A 5394-nucleotide genomic window follows, 5' to 3' on the forward strand; every position below is an offset into this window, starting at 1 on the left:
AAAACCTACAGATATAAAAAGCTTATTTAACCTCAAGCTCAATAAACAGAGATAGGCATACCAAGTACATCATAATCAAATTGCTCAAAACTAGTGATGAAAATGTCTCAAACACAGAAAAAAATCCCGTTCAGAAAATTAAAGGATGAAAACACATTTTTCATGAAAAACAATAAAATGATAGAACAGTGAAGTGACATTTTTATTTATTTTTATCTTTTTTGAAGTGACATTTTAAATTGCTAAAAATACCAATTTAAAATTCAACACCAACTGAAAATATCTTTCAAAAATGAAATCAGAGGATAGTGGAATGTCTGTTTCAGCGAAGGCAGACTATACATGTGTTTCTCTATTCCTCTTGCTCAGAACTAAAGCCTCTAAACATTCTACAGAAAGCAAAAGTAAGATTTGAAAGGTAGAGAGAAAAAGGGTAGATTGGCTTGCTAGCATGCAATCTAAAGAAACATGTGGTGGGGTATCCCCTGAGTTTCTTTTTGGCCATATATATCCCCAAAACTTGGATCTGAAAAGGCCAGAAACCTAGAGGCTCTAACAGGTTCAGAGAAAAAAGAAACTCTGTCCTTTTTAGATGAAGGACCAGGAAATGGAGACTCTAGTAGGACAGAACATTTTTTATGCTTTAACTCCTCTACACCAACAAAGTATCACTGAAAACAATCTGTGATAGTACACTTGCCTGTAACAGCCAAGTGTGAGCAGGGAGCCTAGACTTCCAGTTTTACCAGGCCATGTATGGTATGCCACTCCACCCTGCCAGAGGACTGTCATAGGAACCACCGAGGATTTGCACCTCTTCTGGCTTATAATAATGCTCCTTACACCACTATTAGTGGTGTTGACCATATAGAGACTCTAGATCAGCATCAAAAAAGGCCTGTGGGATAGTTAGGATGGTAAGATCACCTACATTCCATGCAGACCATGTGGATAGTGATAATAGGCACTCTTACATCTCACGGCCAGGTAGATATCAGTAGAAGAGAGATGCAATTTCCATTGTCATCTATAACTAATGAGCAGTCTTCTATCTTGTATGCCAACAGCGGTTGAGAGGAGAGTCTGAACAATTATTCCCACTCCATAGTAGCAAGGCAGAACACAGATACTTTGCTTTCTGAAAAAGTCAGATAAAACAAAATTTTAAATAATACCTAATTCTATGGAAAACAGAATGGGAATAAAAAAAAAAACCCTCTAATGCTGCACCTCTGACATGTAGAAAAGGAAGAGCAAACCAAACCCAGAGCCCAAAGACGGGAAGAAATCATAAACATTAGAGCAGAAATTAATTCAATTGAGACAAAATAGTTCAAAGAATTAACAAATAATACCTAATTCTAGAACATGTGTGAAAAATTGAAATTTCAGTGAAAATATTTTTCATATCAAGACCTGGGAATATCTCAAATTGAGCCAGGTATAGTAGTGCATGCCTGGTCTGTAATCCTAGCACTTGGGAGCTGAAGCAGGAAGATCACTGTGAGTTTGTGGCCAGCCTAGGCTACAAAGGGAATTCATAGCTAGTGTGAACTGCATAGTGAGACTTTGTTTCAAAAGAAAAAAAACCCCTCAAGTTAAATGTTAAAAAATTAATAGACACCAACATCAAGATGACAGATGAAAAAAAAATGAAAAAAAAAGATAGCAGATGAGAAGCAAATAGCAATGCGACTGTTTCACAACCGATTACTAGCACATTTTCAATAATTAATGCATTGCATATTGTTCTCTTAGTGGTTATTCATTGTGCAAGATGCAGACCTGATATCCTGTCTTAAACACTATTAGAACAAAAATAAAAAACACTAAAAATATTAAAAATATTTTTTAAAAAATTCAAAAGAAGAAAAAAAATGACAGATGAGGGCCTGCCAAACAGCTCCGCAGACTAAGGCACTTGCTTAGGCAGACACAGGGACCAGGGATTTGATACCCTCCCCCGGGGTGCCCTGAGAGGGTAAATGAGACTGGACGTGGAAGAGTGCGGCTGTAATCCCAGCACTTGGGAGGCTGAAAACAGGAGGATCACTACGAGTCCGATCTATGTAACGAGGCCCTGTACATTCTGTACTAAATACATAAAATAAAATAATAAAAGATGACAGATCTGTCAGAATTATCTGACAACCAATTTGCAATATTCACCATCAAATTCTATCAATAAAAAATTCAAACATAATTGGGATAAAAGTACAATACAGAGTTTCAGAGAAGAAACAAGATACAGGAACCAAGTGAAATTTTAGAATTAAAACATAAAACAGAAAAAATAAAATTTCAGTGGAATGTGTAAAGAAGAAAGAAATGGGAAAAAATGAACAAAGCTTCTGAGTACATAATAACAATTTTAAAACACACAAAGTAAAAACTGATCAAATTTTGATGAGATATATGCAATTTTACAAATCTCATTGGATATTTTAAAAACTCCCTCTCAATAATTGATATGACAGGGGAGCCTGCTGGTTAGCTCAGTTGTTTAAGTGCCTGCTTATGAAAATGCAGTCAGGCGCAGGATACTGAGGTTTGATTCCCAGATCCCCATGCCTTACCAGACCTGCCCTTAAGGCAGCTTGAATCAGCCAGAAAAAAAAGCCTTCTCAACTTAAAAAAAATTAATATGACAAGTAGAGAGTAAAGACATAGTTTAATTCAATAACCACATCAATCAATTAGATCTAATTGACATTTGAAGAATTCCCAGTTCAATAACAGCACAATGCACATCCTTTTCAGCACACATAGAAAGTTTCCCAAGACAGACTATATTCTGGGCCCATAAATAAGTCCCAAGTAATTTTAAAGTTTTAAGTGCCAAATTTGTGGTGCATACCTGTAATTCCAGCAGTGGGGTAGGATTTTGAAACTTCATATCATGTTTCTCATCAGCTAGAATATGTAGCAAGACCCTATCTCAGCAAAATAAACAGATCCGAGTCATAAGTGTAATTTTTTTTACTATTGTGGAGCAGTTTTAGGCATTAGTAATAGAAAAAATACCTAGAAAATCTTCACAGTTTTGAAATTTGAATAGCAATCTTTTAAGTAACCAATGGGCCAAAGAGGAAATTAAAGGAAAAATAGAAATATTTAAAACAAAATAAAAATGAAAACACAATGTATTCAAGTGTGTAGCTTAGCTGGGTATGCTGGTGCATACCTATAATTTCAGCATTTAGGAGGCTGAAGCAGGAGGATCACTGTGAGTTCCAGGCCAGCCTAGGTTACAAAATGAGTTCAAGCTCAGTCTGAAACACATAGTGAAGCTCTGTCTCAAAAAAGATGTCTTAGTTACTTTCCTCTTGTTGCTGGGACAGATACCTTACTTTCAAAATGAAGGAAGGAAAGGTTTATTTAGCTCACAGTTAAAAGAGGTTTCAGTGCATACTTGGCTGGCTCCAGGGCAGAGTGGCACATGGCAGAGGGCAGTAGCTCATGGCAGCAGGAAAGAACAAGAGAGAAGAATAGCAGCAAGAATGGCAACAGACAGGATGTCTGTCTCCCTTAAGTGGCATTCAGGCTATATACCTCAGGCTGGGTGTAGTACTCACACCCATAATCCCAGCAATACTAAGACCCATAATCCCAGCCTTAATCTCAAACTCTAGAAGTCCCTGCTCCATGACTTCGTGAGACTTTGGGGGTACAACTAGGCACAAACCATAACAAAAGACAAAAACAAAGTGTGTGTGATGCTGCAAAGAAGTGTTTAGGGAGAAATTTAGAAAAGAAGAGCTTCCTCCAAGTACCTAGAAAGAAATACGAAAACTAAAGTCACAAACAAATGAAATACTAAAGATAGATACAGAAAGAAAAATGAAATAGGAAAGAGAAAATTAATAAAACAAAAGTTGACATGTTGAGAGGGTCAAAAATTAATATACTTCTAGCCAAACTGATCAGAAAAAGGAGAAAAGACCAGCAATTCTTAAGAGAGATGATATCAACACAGATATTAAATTTAAAAAAGAGATACTATAAACAACTTTTTCATAAAAACTCAACACTTAGATGAAATGAATATATTCCTTGAAAGACACAATCTATGAAAGCTCAGTCAAGAAGAAATTTGCATATTGAGTAGCAGCATATTTATTATAGAAAATGGATTTGCTTTTCCCTCAAGGAAACTCAATTATATCAATTCTACACAAAATCTTCCAGAAAATTGAAGAGGAAGGAATCCTTGCAAGCACATCCTGTGATGGGACTGCAGAGATAGCTCGGCAGTCTAAGTACACGCCTGACAAATTCAAGGACCCAGTTCAATCACTGACACCACAGGGCACCCAAGCCTCAGAACCCTGGCGTGCTTAGCCAGCCACCAAGATCAGGCATGGTAGCACAGACCTGTAGTTCTAGTGGTGGGGAGGCTGAAAACAGGAGGATCACTACGAGTCCAAGCCATGTAGTGGGAACCTGTACCAAACCAATCAATCAAGCAATCAATCAATCAGTCAATCTTTTAAAAAATTCTAAACATACTGTGACAAAAGCACTACAACAACAAGACAAAGCTGGTATATGAAAACTAGAAGTCAATATCCTCATGAACTTAGATGCAAAGATGTTAAGGGATGTTTCAGCAAATTGAATCCAATGCTACAAAAAGAAAAAGATAATGCATTGCGACCAATTTGTTTTTACATCAGGCATATAAGGATATTTTAATACTTAAAAATCACCTAATGTAATTCACTATACCAGCAAAGATGATGAGCCATATGCTCATTTCAATAGAGGCAGAAAAATCCAATATCTGTTTCTGATAAAGACTCAAAACAAATTAAGAATAGAAGGGAACTTCACAAAAACTTCATCTTGACAAAAAGCATATATATGATAAAAGTCATTGTTTTCTTTTCTTTTTTTTCATAATTTTATTGAGAAACAAATAGCAATGAGACAGTTTCAAATCAACTTGGTAGGACAGTTTCAATAATTAACACTTTGCATACATTATGCCTAGTGGTTAATTGCTGTGCAACATGCGAACATGATATCCTATTTACAAACAAAATTAGAACAAATCCCTCTATTCATTAGGAGAATGTAACTATATATCTATCCTAACCAATTTGGATACACAGTTACAAAGTGGACGTTCATCTCTATCCCCCTTTTTTGTTAAGTTCCATTATTTGAATATTATAGGTGTGTTAACTCAGCAAAACATTTTAAAAGAGTCCAGTAGCCTATAAGAGTATTGGGTCTTATGCTTGACTGGCAATGTCAGAAATTGTTGACCTGAATCCCCTACAGCTCAACGTAACAGCATGGCTTTACTTCTTATATTTCATTTTTATACTTTTCTGTTTGATGGTTAGACCGAGGTAAAGGAGGAACTATGCAACAAGTGTTGTAGCTTTT

The sequence above is a fragment of the Octodon degus genome, unplaced genomic scaffold (assembly GCF_000260255.1).
Source record: "Octodon degus isolate 3935 unplaced genomic scaffold, OctDeg1.0 scaffold00117, whole genome shotgun sequence".
Classification (NCBI taxonomy): Eukaryota; Metazoa; Chordata; class Mammalia; order Rodentia; family Octodontidae; genus Octodon; species Octodon degus.